Genomic DNA, 20038 nt, shown 5'->3' on the forward strand with positions numbered 1-20038 from the left:
TCTCTACTCGGGGACCGGCACCTTTTAACTCTGAACTCATGAAGTATCCCTCTTCAATTACAGCCACTTTGCACGTGTTTAGTGAGCTGATGTTATCTAAGATGATAAGACATTAATGTATAAATGTACAAGCTGCTCTCCCATTCTCCATATCCATACTTTATCAGCTCCCTGTCTTTGTCCTTTTTTGTCTCTTTCTTCCTCCCTCCCTCTTTGTATCTGTATCCATCTGTCTGTCCTCTCCTTTCTCTTTCTATCTCTGAGTCTTTGATTCTCTATCTTCTCCCCTCCCCTCCTATCCTCTCTCTCTCTCTCTCTCTCTCTCTCTCTCTCTCTCTCTCTCTCTCTCTCTCTCTCTCATACATACACACACACACACACACACACACACATCGTTTGGGGGGATTTTTTTCTCATTCAAAAAGGATTTTATCTGCGGTAGCCAAAGATTTTAATGCATAAATATACTGAATGCTCTCCACTTTACCATATTCATACTTTACCAACTCTCTCAATATCAGTCTCTTTGTCCCTATCTCTCAGCATCTCTGTCTTTTTCTTCCTCCCCACCCACCCACATCTGTGTGTGTGTGTGTGTGTGTGTGTGTGTGTGTGTATCTGCATCTGTCTGTCTTTCTGTTCCTCTCTCACCCTCTCACAAGCACAGACATACACATTGCTTGGGGAATATTTTTTTCTCTTTGAAAGGATTTCATCTGTGGCCACCCAAGACTTTAGGCCTGAATGAGTCTTTCAAAATACTTTTTTTTTCTCTCTCTCTTTAATTTAAGGAGAAGCTTGTACTAGTCAACCCTTACTGAATCCTTTTGATGCTAATTTCTTGTTTTCTGGGTCGGAGAGAGACAGCTTCCCTATCTTTATTGGCAGGATGAATAAGGTCAGCTACCTTGGGGAAAGCCAGGATAACTCTCCCATCTTGTACAGAGAAGTGGAAAAGCCACTGGGTCTTGCCAAGAATTTTCAAGTCATGAGTAAAGCACGAAATCAATGTGGGATAAAACTGTTAAGCCATTTTGCCAGAGGGATGGGATCTTAAATGGAAGACTTCTCTGCCTTTAACCTCAGTTACCGTATATCTATTTTGTATGAACCTATGGAAATACAGTCATCCCTTCCTCATCATGATTGTCCCCCTCCATGTTTTGATATATCACAGGTTGGCATAAGAAATTAAATGGGAATTGGGGGGGGAGTTTTGCTGCTGCTGCTGCTGCTGCTGCTGCTGCTGGAATTGTTGTTATTTGTCCCTTATTCTGGAAGAGGGAGTTTTCCGGAAGGCCAACAAATGACACAGAGCCCATGACCAAATAAATACTCAACCCAAATTTTATAATAAGGCAAACACCCCATGATAGAAAAAGAAAAAATTCGAATTTCTTCTCTGGTACAAAGAGAGAGTAAAAACATTTTTATGTGGATTTTCCAGATCCCAGGGATGAAAAGGGGTAACTGCATTGGTTGTTTCCTCCCATCGAACGTAAGCTCCCCGAAGAGAGCGATGTTTCTTTTTTGTCCTTTATCCCCAGCACTTAGTACAATACCTGATATATGATCGACACAATGCTTGTTGACTCGATTGGTTAGTTTGTGAGGGAAACATGACATAAGAAAAACCATAAAGGATACCAGGAAGATTGATACAAAATGTATGGTTACTTTGCCAACAAAATGGCTAAAAATTATAAAACAGGCTTAGATGCTTACTAGCAGTGCTACCCTGGGCAAGTCACTTAACCCCAATTGCCTCTGGAAAAAAAAATGAAATGTTAAAAAAAATTATAAAACAATCTTTTCGAATGGGTAAATCTGGAAGAAAGCTGTTCTTTGGAAAGATGTGTGATGAGAGTAGGGCAGCTGGGTGGTGCAGTGGATAGAATGCCAGGCCTGGAGTCAGAAAGACATGAGTTCAAATCCAGCCTCAGATACTTACTAGTTGTGTGACCCTAGGTAAGTCACTTAACTCTGTTTGCCTCAGTTTCCCTATCTGTAAAATGAGCTGGAGAAGGAATGGCAAACCACCCCAGTATCTTTGTCAGGGAAACCCCAAATGGGATCTCTAAGAGTCAGACACGACTCAATAATGATAACAAATGGTGAGAAAAAAAGAGAAGTGGCCCACTTAGTGAGGGAGAGGGTAACCAGTGGATATGTTGTATTTCTACTGGCATCCATGCAGCACCAAGAGAATGAGAGGAAAGCCCCTTGTGCATTAGGTAGATATTCTGAAGCTAAGTGACGAGAGGGCATCAATAAGGATCACACAGGATGGGCAGCTACGGATGGATTGCAATCTGTACCATGGGAGAGTGCCCATACCTGCAAGGATCAAAATATGGGAAGATCAAATAGAAAAGGATTCAGACTAGCTTTCTAGTCAAATTTCCTAGGCCAGCTGAGAGACAGTACATAAGTAAATACACAAAGAAAAAGCAAGCAAGCAGAAACTGAAGCTGGGAATAGGAGCAAGAAAAGAATAAGACTGATTTTCTTTGCAAGGTCGCCATGAATGAGAATGATTTTAAAATGACATTAGCACAGGGGTCGCTCTTACAGACCAAGTATTGTGAAGGCCAGAGCTATAAAGAGGGTCACAAGAAGAAAAGTTGTCGTTGAGTTGTTTCAGTTGCGTCCAACTGTCTGTGACCTCATTTGGGAGTTTCTTGGCAAAGACACTAGAGTGGTTTGCCATTTCCTCTTCCAGCTCATTTTACAGATAAGGAAACCGAGGCAAACAGGGTGAAGTGACTTGCCCAGGCATTTAGCTATTAGATGTCTGAGGCCATGTTTGAACTCAGGAAAATGAGTCTTTCTGATTCCAAGTCCAGGGCTGTATTCACTGTGCCACCTAGCTAGGGTATATCCCTAAAAGAGATACAACCACCTGAAATGGGTATGCCAACATCAACACGTCACCATCAGGCATTTGTACAATGACTTACTTTCAGGAAGTCAACCAAATAAATTGATAAATTGTCTTGGACATTCCAGTCAAATTGTGGTTTGTACAAAATTACAAACAGTGGCTTGTAATTTTCTTGAAAACAAATTAAATAACTAAATGTATTGACTTATAAAATAAGCCTTACAATTCTTTATATCCTAAACTTTCAATAATCTTCATTTTGCTACAATTACTTGTTTTATATGTTGACTTATGCATTGAGTACAAAAGATTTTGACATAACATTTCCAAGTCTTCATCATGAAACCATGCTTTTGGACATTAAACATACTTTTGATAAGCAGACCATTTTTCCAAGTCTGACCTTGATCGTAGCCTACTTCAGGCAGTATTTCATCTCTATTTGGGAATTTCTGTAAATATAGAACAATTCCACTTGTCAGTAAATCAATATATTATTAATCACTATGCATGATTCCCTCAGTGGACACAAAATAAATTAGACAGGCTCGTTGGAATTTAAAATTTTCCAAAACATTGCAGGGGTGTGGTGGGGGGAGGGGAGAAGATGTTTTCTGGTCTGATGAAGATAACATACTGGTTTTGGTAAAGCCTTGAATTAAAAAGTTATTTTCATCAATAAAAATTATGGTTTTCTAATCATAAGTACTTCAGCCTTTATATTGTCCTATCCAGGACAAGCATTTTTTTTCTTCATATCTATATTTAGCAGCTGCTTTTTTTTTATTGATTTGCTCAATTTTCTTCCAACTTCAAGAAGACTATAGCACACTATAGAGGAATCAATAGCAATCAGTCCAGACACAGAATCCCTATGAAGTTCTCTGTTTATTTTCTGAGGACTAATTAGGCTATTGTGCAGCAATATTTTTTTTTCAGTTTTTGGCAATGTTTTTCATTTTTTCCAGCACTTTACTTTGAATTTGGTGTGAATAACCCTATTTCATTGTATACTCGATTGATCCTTGAAACATTTGCCTTCTCCATAGCAACAGCTGCAGTAGTATCTCTAATAGCCATTGAAGTGTACATTTTGAGAACCACAACTTTTGCATATTTCCATGGAGTAATATTCATTTTTTTAAAACACAAGATTAAAAACACAGAGGAAGAGAGCAATGAAACACACATGTATTTCCTGAGATCCATATGCTCTCTCAAACTGACAGAGAATAAACTAAAAGGTGGGGGAAATCGCTCAATCCAGGATAATCTGTGGTAGCTTTGCATCAGTAATAGGACCTGCATAATCATTGTTGTCAGAAAATGAAACCGTATCAAGATCACTGCTTGTCTCAAGTAATTCTCACCTCACTGTTGCTGTTGCCTATTTGTGACATTCTGTCTGCCAACTTTTTGTGTCTTTGACAAAGTGATTCCCCATGACTGGAGTGAATACTAGACTTGCTTCTGCCTTACAGAATACCTAGCTTCCTACGAAAGACAATATAGCTGCCACCTCCTACCGTCTTTTCTTTATCCCCTCAAGTATTAGCACCCACTCCTTCTTGTAAACGACTTTGTATTCATTTGTATATATTTTATATTCATTTACTTTGGTATTTGTTCTATCACCCCCAAAAGAAAGTAAACTCCTTGAAGGCAGGACTTGTTCGTGTTTGTCTTTCTGTTCCTCTAACACAGTGCCTGGCATGTATTAGGTTCTTTATAAATGTTTCTCAGGTTGAATCGAATATGCAGATACCTTGGTCTAAGGAAGGGAGAACCCTAGGAAATTCAAGTCCTCTTTCTAAGATTCTAGATTTTACTGCGGAGTTTAAAAATGTTCAAGAGATCTAGTTTCTGGGTAATTTAAACATTTTGTTAATAAGACCAACATGTTTTTAATAAAAGGAATGGTCCTTTGGCCATCTCTCTCTTAGATCAAAGGCTCTCACGGCAGTGGGCTCACAGTTTATATGACCTTGGAAGGACTGGTGTTCTTGAGGGTGGCAATCAACTCTGATTGATTAACAATTAATGAGAAAATGAATATTACAATGAGGGTCTTGGGATACAGGACTTGGATCATCCAAGTCTTGGTCAAAGAGACTTATCAAATTTCCTGATCACCTGTCTGACAAAAAGGAGAATCAACACTTCCCCAGACACAATGAGCAGGAATCCACCCATCAGCCTAAACTTAGACTTTCTTTTACTCTCTGATTAGAACGTGGCCTGGGTAAACTTTTGTCTAAGATTTCCCACACTGGTTAATTTCTGGAAGTGGAACTAGAAAAGGGGAAGAACCTTGGTCCTAATTCAATAATTAATACAAGAGAGAAATAATCTCATTATAACAGAAAACGCATTGGATTTTTGAGTCAAAGGGCACTTGGGTTTAAATACTGTTTCTATCATTTACTACCCATATGACTTAGGTAAATTATTTAATCTCTTGGCTTCAGTTCCTCCCTCCCCTGCCACCATCCTTACTCCTCATAAAATGAAAGAGCTGGATTTAGATGGCTTCTAATGCTCCTTGCAGTTCTAAATCGATATTTCCACTTGCTCAGATAAGGTACCCCAAATGTCTAAATGGGTAAAATTTTGAGACTTATTTATTTATTTAGACTTCAAACAATTCCTCCTCTGGCACATCCCATATTTGGGTAAGGTTGACCATAATAAACTCTTGAAGGCTATGCCGGGATTGAACATGCTCAGTCAGTCTTAATCAAGCTGGAAATGCTTCAGATACGGACTCAGAAACAGACTGGCTACCTGACTCTGGATAAATGTGTCCAGAGATGCTTATCCCCAGAATTATTTTTTTCAGCCTTGATAATTCATGAAATATTCTACTAAAAAAGTGTGATCTGCATTAGGAGAAGAGGGCACTCACAACTGGTAAGATCACCAGTCTTGAGTCTGGAAGAGGAAAAGATTGCTAGGTTGTATTATTTTGATATATGAGATTGACTCTTCACCGCCCCTCACTGAGTGCTTAATTTTCCATCTATTCATCTTTCAATGTTATGACTTAGGTTGTTGTTTCTTGTTTTTTTTTTTCTTTCTAGCTATTGGTTATTCACCCACTCAGCCCCTCAGCCAGATTCCTGACCAACATGGATTTACTGGCCCCTTAACTCACGCCCTATTTTGAGGCATCCTTTGTTTCCTTTGGGCTCCCCAAAAGAAAGAAGTTGTTCTCCCAGTCTGGAGGCTTTGCAAATAACATATGAAAGAATTCCATGTGTTTTGAAAGACTTTTGTCCCATTTTTAGCTCTATACTTAGCATGAGGTTCCTCAGATCCTCTGAATAGCACCTTGAGAAAGAAATCTCAGAGTCCCAGTATGTGTGATGGCTTTCTTTACTTTAAGAAATTAGGCTGCTTAGGAAATTGCAGGCCCCATCATTTTTATTCCTTTACTAGCACTTGGTGGAATCCTCCATTCACAGCAAGTATGTGTCAAGCATCTTGCAATGTACTCAGCCCTGTGCCAGGCTCTTAGGGGATGCAGTGGTTTAAAACAAAATCCCTTCCTTTAGGGAGCTCACACTTCCATTGGATTGACACCACAAACACCCTCAAAGTAATAAAAATAAAATAAAATAAAAGCCAATATAATAAGAGCTGACTGTTTTATACACCCTTAAGGTTTACAAAGCATATTTCAGCACATTATTTGATTTGAACTTCCCAGTCATCCTGCTAAGTGGATGTTATGGCTATTCCCATTTTGTAGATGAAGAAAATGAAGCAGAATGAACATGAATGAAGCAGGATTGGAACCCTAGTCTTTCTCACTCCAACATATTTTTGTTGTTTAGTTGTTTTTCAGTCATGTCTGACTCTTCATGACCCCATTTGGGGTTTTCTTGGCAAAAAGTGATTTGCCATTTCCTTTTCCAGTTCATTTTACAGATGAGAAAACTGAGGCAAGTAAGATGAAATGACTTTCTCAGAGTCACACAGCTAATAAATGCCTGAGACTGGATTTGAACTCAAGTTTCCTTGACTCCAGTCCTCACACTCTATCCATTGCACCACGTAGATGCCCACAGTAGAAAGATCTCTAGTTCAAATCCAGCTCTATCATTTATCTGACCTTGACAAGACACTTCCCTCTCTGGGCCTCCGTTTTCCCATTTATAAAATGAGGGGTTTATACTAAATGGATCCCAAGTCCAGCTTTAACGAGGATAATCATACACATACACATACACACACACACACATACATACTGTATATATACATACACATATACATATTATGTATGCATACACATATACATACATATTACATGTATTATATGGAGGGTAGACTTGTGTGTCTATATAATATACACACACATGTCCATATATATTTATGTACATACTACCTATTTCATTACATCATTTAAGAGGAAAAATACTTTGTAACACTCTAAGTGTTGGATAATTCTGTCTTCTCAACTGGACTAAAGACCACAGCCTGGAGAATAACCTTTCACCTCCTAACTGCCTACCCCCTGCCCTACCACCTCTTCTTTCCCACTGGTAAGTGCGTCAGGGTTGCCAGCAGTAGCAGGCACACCCCAGCCATGCTTTTTTTTATACTTCCCTCTCCAACCATCTTCTGAGCAGCCAATTTGCTGCCACCCCTCTCTACACACATTCACCACCGCCTACTTTTCATTCCATAATCACAATCAAATCAATACCACCATTGTTCCTAGTAATAGTGTGTCAATCTGCTCCAGTCACCAGCCCTGTAACTTTCTAGGCCAAAAGACCTCTCCCTGGCTTTCACCTCCCTGTTCATTAAGGGCCTCCAAGTGCCAGGCACTGTGCTAAACACTGAGGATACAAGAAAGGCAAAGAACAGTCCCTGCTTTCAAGGATCTACCCATCTAATGGGGAGATAACATGCAAATAACTACGCACAAGATAGATAGATAGATAGATAGATAGATAGATAGATAGATAGATAGATAGATAGAGGATCAATTGGAAATAATCAACAGAGGGAAGGTGCTAAGAGTAAAGCAGACATGGAAAGGCTTCTTGCACAAGGAATGACTTTAGTGGAAACTTAAAGGAAGCCAGGAAAAAGAGAAGGTGGAAATGATGGGCAGAGTTTTAGGCATGGAGGACAACCAGTGGGAATGTTCAGAATTAGATGATATGTCTGGTAAGCAAGGATGCCAGTGTCAATGAATCATAGAGTATGTGAGGGGTAGTAAGGTGAGAGGTAGGAAGAGACCAGGTATGAAGGTTAAAACCAAACCAAGGATTTTATATTTGATCTTAGAGGTAATAGCGAACCACTGGAGCTGATTAAATGTGTTGGGGAGGGGGGCAGCTGGGGAGGGTTACAAGGTCAGACCTGTGCTTGAGAAAGAACAAATTAGCAGTTAAATGGAAAATGGGCTGGAGTGGAGGAGACACTTGAAACAGGGGAGACCAACCAGCAGTTTATTATTAGGAGATACACACACACACCACACACACACACACACACACATATATACAATAAATATGTATATACATATATGTTGTCTCCTCTATTGGAATGTAAACTCCTTGAGGGCAGAAGCAGTCTTTGGTTGGGGGGGAGGGTTTTGGGGGGACTTGGGGGGGGTTGTTTGTTTTTTGGCTAGGCAATGCAGTTAAGTGACTTGCCCAGGGTCAGACAGCTAGTAAGTGTTATATATGTGAGGCCGAATTTGAACTCAGGTCCTCCTGAATCCAGGGCCGGTGTTCTATCCTCTGTGCCACCTAGCTGCCCCGCAGTCTTTATTTTTGTATTTGCAGCCTAGCTCATTGCTTGGCACAGAGTAACAGCGCAATATTTTTTTTTTAATTCATTCATTCATTATTCTAAACTATCACTGATGGTTTGGGGGCTTTGTTGTTGTTTTTGTTGAGTCATTTCCGACTCTTCCTGACCCCATTTGGGGTTTTCTTGGCAAAGATACTGGAATGATTTGCCATTTCCTTCTCCGGTTCATTTTACAAATGAGGGAACTGAGACTAACAGGGTGAAGTGTCTTAAAAGTACCCAGGGTCACACAGCTAGTAAGTGTCTGAGGACAGATTTGAACTCAGGACGATGAGTCTTCCTGACTCTATCCACTTTGCCACCTAGCTGTCCCTCTATTTTTGTTCAGCCTTAAGTACATACAGTAACAAAACAAAACAAAACAGAAAAACAAACCAGTTGCCATCACATAGATGCTGTACCATTTGCACCCTTGTAGTAAATTTAACTTGCAACTGAATAATTTCACAGTATCTCAGAGTTGGAAGTGATATCAACAGCCATCTCCTCCAATTGGGACCTAACCAAATGGGCACCCAGTCTTTGTTGGAAGACTTCTAGTGGAGGGGAATCCCTCTGCCTCCTCGGACAGCTCGTTCCATTTTGGGACAGCTCCAATTCCTAGGAAGTTTTTTCCTGACATCAAGCCTAAATTTACTTCTTTATAACTTTCCCCCATTGCTACCGGTTGCATCCTCTGAGGCCAAGCAGAACACATTTAACTCCTCTTACATATCATAGCCCTTCAAATATTTGAAAATTGTTATTAAGTCGCACCAATACACTCATAGTATTGCTGAAGTAGAAATAAGTAGGGAGAGGGTGATTGCTACATCTTAGAATTAGTAACAGAGTAGAAAAGGAAAATTGGCATAGGTTAGCGTGTTCCCTTGATTTGTAATTTTCAGAGGGTAAAGGAAAGGGAATAAGTAATTGTAAAGTGCCTATTATATGCCAGGCATCACGCTAAGCACTTTTAAATATGATCTCATTCAAGCCTTACCACAGAGTTTTGAGAAAGGACAGGTAGGCTCCCGTAGCCTAAAATTCTACAAGAGGAACTGTCTCAGAAAGAATGGGAAGCTATTTAGTATGAAATTCTGAAGATTGAAAGATAAAAAATCCTCAGTGAGTAGGAAACAGATGGTTATGTCAAAAAAAATGCATGAAAAACTTCAGAATACTGATTAGTGCAGTGACCAGACATGACCTTAGAAAGTTGCTAGTGAATCTTGCCTTCTGACCCATGACAGAGAGGTGGTGGGCTAGAGGTGTAGAATGAGGCATCCACTTTCACACATGGCCAATATATTGATTTATTCTGTGTGATTATACTTCTTAGTGACTAGCGATAGTGATAGCGATGATGAGGGGAAAGTATTCAGTGGGAATTGATAGGCCATAAGCAAATATTAAACACAACTATTTGCTACTCAATGTGTTAAGCACCTAGGGATAAAAAAGAAAGGCAAAAACAGAGTCCCTGCCCTCAAGGAGCTAACATTCTATAGGGAAAACATGCAAATTAGGTATATTCGAGATGTAAACTAAGTAGATAGGGAAGGTACACACTAGCAGCGGAAGGGACCAGGCAAGGCCTCCTGCAAAAGATATAATTTGAGCTGAATCTTTTTTAAGTAATATTTATTTTTCTCTATTAATGTAAAAACAACTTTTAACATTCATTTTTTAAGTTTTTGAATTCCAAATTCTCTCCCTCCCTCCCTCTCTTCCCAAGCCAATAAGCAATTTGATATAGGTTATACATGTGCAATCATGCAAAACATATTTCCAAATTAGTCATGATGTAAAGAAAACACAGACAAAAAAAAAAACTCCACAAAAAAATACAATGAAAACCAGTGTGCTTCAATCTCCTCCGGAGGTGGTTAGCATTTTTTTAATCATGTGTCTTTTGGAATTGTCTTGAGAGGGCTGAATCCTTAAGAAAGTCAAGGACTTTTAAAGGAAGAGGTGAGGAGGGAGAGCTTTCCAGGCATGGAGGGGGGTCAGTACAAAGACACAGAGTCCATGTGGGAGGAACAGCAAAGAGGCCAGTGCAGGTAGCTCAGAGAACTCATAATGATAAGTAGGAAGGGAAGGCTGAGGCAGGCACTGCAAGGGAAGGGAAGGGAAAGGGAGGGGAAGGGAGGAGAGGAAAGGGGAGGAGGGAAGAAGAGGGAAGCAAGGAGAGAAAGGAAGAAAAAGAAAGGAAGGGAAGAGGAAGGAAGGGAAGCCAAGGGAAGGGAAGGGGACAGAAGGGGAAGGCATCAATAAAACTGTTTTCAGGAAAAGAAAGATAACAATTTGGATTCACAGGAAACTTTTGAACCAACCTAGATTTTTAAAAGACACATCCAGAAGAAAGCAAAGGCAAGTGAAGGAGAATGAAGACAAGAGTCACACAGAATAGTGTGAGCATAGAGAGCGGAGGGAAGAGGAACAAGAACATATAATGGTGAGAACGAACTGAGGCTGGTGAGGAATTCATTAGACAGATCAGAGATTCATAATCCTTACCGTGTCATGAACCCCTTTGCAGTCTGGCGAAGCCTACAGACACCGTCTTAGAGTATGCACAATGCTAAACCTGCTAATACAAATACGAGCAAGCAAGATAGAGACTGCCTTCGAGGAGCTCACATTCGAATGGAGCAAAGAAAACACATTAAGAGTTCTGGAAGGGGTTGACAGCAAGTGCCTTCACAAAATAGTAGTCCATGCTAGGGACTCACCCACCAGGAGAGTGGCCTTGACAGGAAGAAGTTTTCTCCAGGTTGGGGATGTGGAGAAATCCAGGAATACTAAGTATTTCTCTGTAAATGGCTGCTTTAAGGGTTGAATTTAGCAGCAGGAAACCACCAGCCTTTGCTCCCAAAGTAGAACTATGAGATTACCTTCAAGGCCCTTGTGGCAAGGGCAGAAAAATTCTTTTTTAAACCAACCTTTAAAGGTGTAACATGAATAAAAGTGAATAACGAAGGAGAAACCAACCACCGAACACCTACACAAGTGGGAAAAGAAATCCTTTGCTGGCCCCAACTAATGATTCCCTGACACCTCTAATTATCAGACTAATTGACCAGAAACTTCTTGTCAGAGCCTCTAAGCAAAAGAGAGGGTGCGAATAATCATCTGGAAATTCAAATAAAAATAAGAGATAACAAGCAAACAATGGGAGTTTTGCCCTAATTCTCTGAACTGGGAAATCCCAGCCATTGGGGCTGTATTATCCACTCCTTTCTTCCCAAAGGTGCCCTAAATTCGAGATGGTCTTATCGGTGGCGTTCAACCCTGTTACTCCCAAGATTCCTCTACTATCTCTGTTAAAAGAGATAAAAAGAAGAATGTAGGTGCATTCCAGGACCATGGCTGATGCTCATGAACATCTGGCCCATCTGGCCAAAGAAGGGACATGTCCTCCACTTTCTTTGTCCTTTAGCCAACCGGTATATGACATATGCTTGGTAAAGTCTGGCTTTATACGAGGAATAAAAAAGAAAAATTGTTTCACATAAATTGTTTTGTAAATTTCATAGCATTACACTGAGGTGTACAATCAAGTAAAACATAGTGACTTTCAAGCCACTGAACCTAGATTCTTTTGACCATCCTTTCCTTCGATTCTGTACTCTATTGGCTTCTAACAATAATCATACTCCTGATTCTCCTCCTCCTCCTCTTCCTCCTCCTTCTTCTTCTCTTTCTTCTCCTTCTTCTCCTTCTTCCTCTTCTTCTTCTTCCTCTTCATCTTCTTTCTCTCTCTCTCTCTCTCCTCCCTTTCTTACTTTCCTTTCCTTATTCCTTTTCCAGACCCTTAAAGAAAGACATTTTCTCCATACTCTTTATCTACTCTTTACCCTTCATGAATTCATCCATTCTAGTGGCTTGACATTATAGACAGGATCCAAAAATTCATAGTTGGAAAGGACCCCAGCAGTCATAAGACATACCTGAAAGGAATCCCCACTATGGCAAGTGGTCTGAATTCCAGCCTCTGCTTGAAGACGTCCAGGGAGGAGAAACCCACCACTTCTGGCTTTTGGACAGCTTCTGTTGGTAGGAAAGCTGGTTGCTGTTGATGCTGCATTCCTTGACATGGAGCCTAAATTTTCATCCTTGTCACCTTTGTTCATTGCTCCTGTTCTGAATTCTAGGGCCAAGCAGAACAGGTTTGAATCACTCTTCCATGGGAACACAGCTATGATGCCTACCCTGAGTCTTCTTTTCTCCAAACTAAACATCAGTTCTTTCTGCTGATCAACATGTGATGATAAGAATCACACAGGATGAATGAATAAAGGATTGAAAAAGTATTTATTAAGCACTTACTGTGCCAAGCACTTTGTTAAGCTCTGGAGATATCAACACAAAAGACAAAGATGAGGAATTCATATTTTCACGGGGAGATAAGAGGAGTAGAGGTCAGGGAGGAGCACCATGGTCAGGAAAGTTACAGGGATAGTTTAATGAGGTCGCTGGGGAGTAGATAAATACATATTCAAAAGCAAGAGCAGCTTATTTGATCATGGTTCAGTTCTGAGCACCATATTTTAGGGAGCATATTGGGCATCTGAGGGAGGGCAATCAGGATAGTAAAGGGTCTTGAGTTCAAGGAATGGAATAAAAAAGATTTCTTAACTGCTTACTAAATACAAAGCACTATATTAAGTATTAGAAATATAAGCTCAGAAAGAAGGTGGCGGTCAATGTTCTCAAGAAGCTCGTATTCTAATTGGGAGATGGTATATAATAAGAGAGGGTTTTTGTCCATGTTCATTTAATGACAGATGGAAATGCCAAGTGATACTTAGGCAAAATATTAGTTTGTGATCTCCTGGGAGAGTAAGTAATGTTTTTGTCTTTCTTTGTAACCCCTGTGCTTAGCAGTTGCCTGGCATACAGTAGGCATTTAATAAAGACTCATTGACTTATTGACTTGGCTAAAGTAGCAATTCATATGGCAAGGCTCCAAGGGCTTTGGAGAGTAATGGCAGAGCAGATGGTCCTCTAGCAAGAGGAGAGTGAATACCAGTGTTAAAGTAGAGTGGGGTCCTCAGCTATCTCAGGGTTTTCATCCAACTGAGAGTGTGTGACTTTTGTCTAATGGAAAGTGGGCAATGGAGGATTGAAGGCTGCCTGACTGAGGGAGAGATCAGTGCCTCTCATCGGTGGCTATAGACATCTTATAGTTTCTCACTGGTAGACTAGAGGAGGAGGGGGAAGATCCCAGTAAGTAGTAATGCATTATGAGACTTAGTTGAAAAACTGGGATATTGAGCTTGAAGCAAAGAAGACTAAGAAGAGACAGGAGAGCTGTCTTCAAGTATATGAAGAGCCATTACTTGGAAAATGGATTAAATGTGTTCTACTTGTCCCCAGAGGCTAAAACCAAGACTAATGGAAAGAACAAATTTAGGTTTACATAAGGAAAAATTTCCTAATACTGAATGGATTGGGCTGCCTTGGGAGACAATGAATTCCTCATCATTAGATGACTTCTATGAAATGCAGGGTCATTACTTATTGGGGGTGCTGTGGAAGAGATTAGGGTAGCTATGTGGTATATGTGGTGTATCTATATGACAGAGTACCAGGCCGGAAGTCAGGAAGACTCATCTTCCTGAGTTCAAATCTGGCCTCAGACTCTTACTAACTGGGTGACCCTGAACAAGTCACTTCACCCTGTTTGCCTCAGTTTCCTCATCTGTAATATGAGCTGGAGAAGGAAATGGTAAACCACTCCAGTACCTTTGCCAAGAAAACCCCAAATGGGATCGTGAAGAGTTGGACATAATTAAATAACAATGGAAGAGATCTGGACTTTTCTAGGTAGCGGGGTAGAACAGATAACTTTTGAGGTTCTATGATTCCATAACAATACCATCCCCAGTTCCTTTCTTTCAAATTAAATGATATTTATTCACTTAAAATATTACTAAGAATCCTTACCCTGAAGCTAATCAGTCTTAGAAGCTTTTTGTAATACCTATTAAGCAGCAAAGATATTTGTAACCTTATAATCAGTTTCCATTATCTTCCTAAGTACTATAAAATGTGTGTCCTATGAACCTTAAAACATTCATTCTCCCCTGCAAAAACAGGAATTTTAACCCAGTAAGGGATGCCCCTTTCCTTAAGCCTACCAGCAATTCTAGGCTCTTTATTTGTGTTCATCCTTGCTCTGATTTATTCACAAAAACTATTAACGGGCTAATTCACCGTCTGCAGCTAATATGGTTTCCCTCAAAATATATTGTTTCTGAAGTAACAGACAAATGTCAGGCTTAAGTGATCACAGAGAATGAGGCAATTCCTTTCATATCTTCTAAAAAATGATTACAGCCACATCTGCTTTGCCAAAATGCCTCCACCCAGTACATTGGGCTTTTATTTTCTTGGCTCAAAATCAGGCACTTGATTTTTTGCAATTAGAGAAATATTTGACCACGATAAATCTCCCCATCTGTGCCAGATTCTCCCTTCTCCTGCCCTGCAACCTAGAGTTCTTTTTTTTTTTTTCAAGGGGAAGGACTCTGCTGAGAAATCAGCTTCTTCCAGGGCTCACATTGCCTGGGAGGCTAATAGTGACAGTCTCATACACACCTGGAACAGGACTGAATTCTCAAGGCCCCTCTACCTCTAATACTTATACCCCCAGCCACATATTCCCTTCAAATAGAGACTGAAAAGAAATCCTTCCACTCAGTTTGAAAGTCCCCACCCTCTTTTATCACCTCCCCCTTCCACAAACTGCACACATGAATGCTGAGAGATGGCCTTGCTAGACACACCCTTGGCATGGTCCTGTGGCAAGTATCCTGTGAATTTATAACAATCCGAACAGCCCTCCCACATAAATCCAATTGCAAAGAATGCAGCACAGGCTGAATGCACTGGGAAGTCAGTATGGAGCAATGAGACTTATATGTATGTATGCATGTATATATTTTATATGTGTATATGTCTGTGCTGTATACATACACATATAGATGTGGATACACACATACATATACACACATATATGTTTATGCATATATGTGTGTATATGTATGTATGTACCTAGAAGACCTGAGCTCTTCTACTTACTAGCTGTGTTACTTAATTTCTCTGACCCTCAATCACCTCAATGTAAAATAAAAGAGTTGGATTTTATGACTTCCAAGGTCTCTTCTGATCCTGAATCTATAAGATTCCATATTCCAATGATCTCTTTAGGCAGGCCTCACGATTCTGCCTTCAAAGATGCCCGGCCAGCAGAGCTCCCAAGAAAACATCAGAGGGAAGATAGTCAAAATGAGCTCTCTGTGATCAGTCCTGTCCTGAGGTTCCATGGCCCATCAACTCTGTGAGAGTGCTCTCACCAAGTCGATCAATTCTATCACATTCACTAACTTACACTATGAGTCTGAAACTGGAACTTATTTGACATTCAAGAACCCCTAACCCTAACTAAAAAGTATGGAAAACACCAACAAACAGAAGGTGCTAGCCCACTTTGGGATTCTGACCTAAACTATAATGGTGACAGGTGTTCCCTGGGATGAGTCACTATGGGATGACAGTAATCTGTCCATATGAACCAGATTCCAGGATCACATGCATAGACATCAGTTGAGCTATCAAATTGGACATTTCCAATTCCTTTCATCTCCCTAGCATCCTTACCTAGGATGAGTCCTAATCACTTCCCATCTGAAGGATAGCCTTCAAATAAGTTCTCTTGCCTCTACCACAATCTAATCCATGGAGGTGGGGTTGGGAGTCAGCAAAATAGTAGCTAGTTTCTGACTAATTGATAACATACTGGAATCGAGTAAGAAAGAAGAACCATTCTCAAATATTGCCTCAGATACTCACTAGCTGTATGACCCTGGGGAAGTCATTCTCTCTGGGCCTTAGTTTCTTCATCTGTAAAACAAGGGAGTTGGACTCAATGACTTAAAAGGTCCCTTCCAGATCTAAATTGATGATTCTATGAGCCCACCTGCTACTATGTAATGATTTTTCCCCCTCCTTCTTCCCCCCCAACTCCCCACCCCCGCCGGCCGATGCAATCAAAGTGATAAAGCACGAGTAACAAGTTTAACTATAGAGATATAATTAAAGTCATCCATTTAGGAGGTGTCGACAAGCTTTTTCTTGATAGAATGGGAAAGGTTAATAATATCATTTTGTTGTTCAGTTGTTTCAATCACATCCGTCTCTTTATGACCCCATCTGGGGTTTTCTTGGCAAAGATACCAGAGTAGTTTATGGTCTCCTTCTCCAGTCATTTTACAGATGAGAAAATTGAGGCAAACAGGATTAAATGACTTGCCCAAGGTCACACAGCTAGTGTCTGAGACATGATTTGAACTCGGGTCTTTCTCACTGCTGGGCTCACTTCCAGTGTGCCACCTAGCTGGCCAATAATATCACTGGCTGGGTGAAAACTGGCCACACTCCTAATGGCTCCTTAAAAGGCTGAAGCTTATCAGTTAATTGCAGTCCCAGATAGGAGCATTACTGTGAAGAGAGATCCCAGCACCGGTATCAGAGGTGGGGAGGATATTTTCTCTTACCCCACCACTTTGGTGAGACACCACGGTACCTGGCAACGAAACTACTTGTCAGTAGCAGTCACTTCATCCAGAGCAAAGGAGAGAGATGGGGGGGGGGAGGAGAGAGGGAGAGAGAGAGAAAGAGAGAGACAGAGAGAGACAGAGACAGAGAGAGAGAGAGAGAGAGAGAGAGAGAGAGAGAGAGAGAGAGAGAGAGAGAGAGAGAGAGAGAGAGAGAATTTTAAATCCTTTTGTTACAACTTCAGACCAGCAAACCTATCTAAATACTGAGTCACTTGTAGCAGTAGTAGGGTGGAGTAGAGTGATGAGTTTAGCCATCCTTATTCACTTCCCCCCCCCCCCACTACTGACTCATTGCCTAGATGGGTTTTCCAATAAAACATTCTCTCTCTGCTTTTGGAAATTGTAACAAATGAATCTGTAATTTTCTCTATATTGTTTTTTAAGCTCTGAGACCCCAACTGGAGACAACTCTCTGGCAAAACACCTCAATTCTCTCTCTCTCTCTCTCTCTCTCTCTCTCTCTCTCTCTCTCTCTCTCTCTCTCTCTCTCTCTCTCATCTTTTTCCCTCTCTCTCTCTCTCTTGTCTTTTTCCCTCTCCCCCAACTCCTTCATGGGATAATCCCCTCAATTGCCTCCTCTCAACTACAGTCCCAGTAAGTACATCCAGACTAGCAAATGGCTGACATTAACGTTATTTATAAAGATAAAGCAAACACTTAAAACAAGGAAAGGTAAACAGACGTTTTTATGCCCAGATGAAAAGGTTTCAGGTTCCCATGAGCTCAAGAAGAGCAAGAAAATACATAATACATAATTTACAGACTTTGAGTCTATAGCCTAATGGGGTTCCAATCACACAGCACCTGTGCCAACATTCGTGGTGCCTGATTGTTCCATAAAGCTTCATTCCTGGAGCCCTGGCAACTGTTCCTGGTGGTAGTTGCCTTTGTCTGAGCTTCCACTCTCCTGACTTCCCAAAGCTTTCTCCATCTCTTTTTGTATTCTATACATTTTATTGGAACTGGACTCCTCAAGTATGTTTACTAACTGGGTTTACCTGAATATAACTCCTCTCCAGCCAATGAGTTGTTCCCCTTCTAATTCAATTGCCAGGTGTGGTTCCTTTTTTACTGTCAGTTTAACATCTTGTTATATATCCACAATGTTTAGCACATTGTAAGGCATATATCAAGCTTTAACAAACACTTGTTTATTGATTGATTGATTAATAATAGACATGTAACAATAATGTCAGAAGAGGGGCAGCTAGGTGGCCCAGTAGATATAGCACTGGCCCTGGAGTCAGGAGGACCTGAGTTCAAATCCAGTCTCAGATCAGACATTTGAAACTTACTAGCTGTGTGACCCTAGGCAAGTCACTTAACCCCTATTGCCTTGCCAAAAAAAAAAAAAACCAGTGTCAGAAGCCCAATGTGAAGACAATAATAATAGCACCTAGCATTTATGTAGCACTTTAAGGCTTACAAACATTTTCACATACATTATTCTCATTTGCTCTTCACAACAGTCTTATGAGATAGGTGCTGATATCATCTTCATTTTACAGACGAGGAAACTGAGGATGATAATGGTTAATTAACTTGTCCAGGGCGACACAGCTACCATCTGAGGCTGAATTTGAACTCTGGATGTCCAGACTCCAAGTTTAATGTTCTAATTACTTTGCCACATAGAGGCTTATATGATCATTAACAAAACTTTTAAAAATTAAAAAAAATCACACTATCCTTGCATACAAAATAGAAAATTGTATACAAAATGGAGAGATCCAACATATATAATGGAATAAGTTGGGCAGATTTGGAACAAGTTAAATGTCTAGACCCATTAACGGCCCAATTGTCAATTTGGAGACACACACATACACGTATCTGGGAAGAATAGCTAGCATGTTAGATGACAGAATCAGGAGTCAAATACTTTCCAACAGGTTAGACCAACTAGACAGATGTAATAAAATGAAAATTAATAGGCATAAATGTAAAACCCCACACTTAAATTATAAAAAATCAAATTCACAAGTGTAGGATAGGAATAAATATTGTTGTGGTCTGGGGGTTCTAGGAACCCCAAAATGCAAGGGTACAGGGCAGGAGTCTACCTCGAAAGAATTCAACCCCTCAAACCTTCTTTCAGTCCAAGTAGTGCGTTTAGTAAGACACTGGAGGGGTGGGCAAGATTCCTGGCGAGTCTGTGGTATTTGTGATGCCAACACAAGCAGGCCAGATTCTAAGAATCTGCACAACTTAATGGGGGTCAGATTGATACTTTCATACAGAAAGACTGTAGGAAGATCTGGATGGGATTTAAGGAGTATCAAGTAATGTGATCAAGGTGGGCTGGGGTGGGCCTTGGGCAGAGGCACCAGTGATCTGGGCTACTGAAATGTATGGGAAAATTCAGGGACTGGGTCACTTTCAGAGACACAGTTTTTCCCTTGGAGGGGTTCAGATCCCATCCCCATCATTATGACAACTCTGTTTCATGTGTTAAAGATGTCAGGGTTTGAGTCAGCTGCAAGCAATGTGGGCCAACAGTGGCAGCTCAGCCCAAAAGGTCATATGATCTTTCAGGGAGTGAAGGAGGGGAGATCGGAATCTATGATTTCATCAGTTCATAGAACTCCCTGCATGGGAGCTCAGGGCAGATAAGCCACTTGTAGTCTTATTGGCACCCAGGCAGAACCATAGTAGATAGAGCCAGCCCTGGCGTCAGGAAGACTCATCTTCCTGGGTTCAAATCTGGCCTTAGACGCTT

This window comes from Phascolarctos cinereus, unplaced genomic scaffold (assembly GCF_003287225.1).
Source record: "Phascolarctos cinereus isolate Bilbo 61053 unplaced genomic scaffold, phaCin_HiC Scaffold_4;HRSCAF=312, whole genome shotgun sequence".
Classification (NCBI taxonomy): Eukaryota; Metazoa; Chordata; class Mammalia; order Diprotodontia; family Phascolarctidae; genus Phascolarctos; species Phascolarctos cinereus.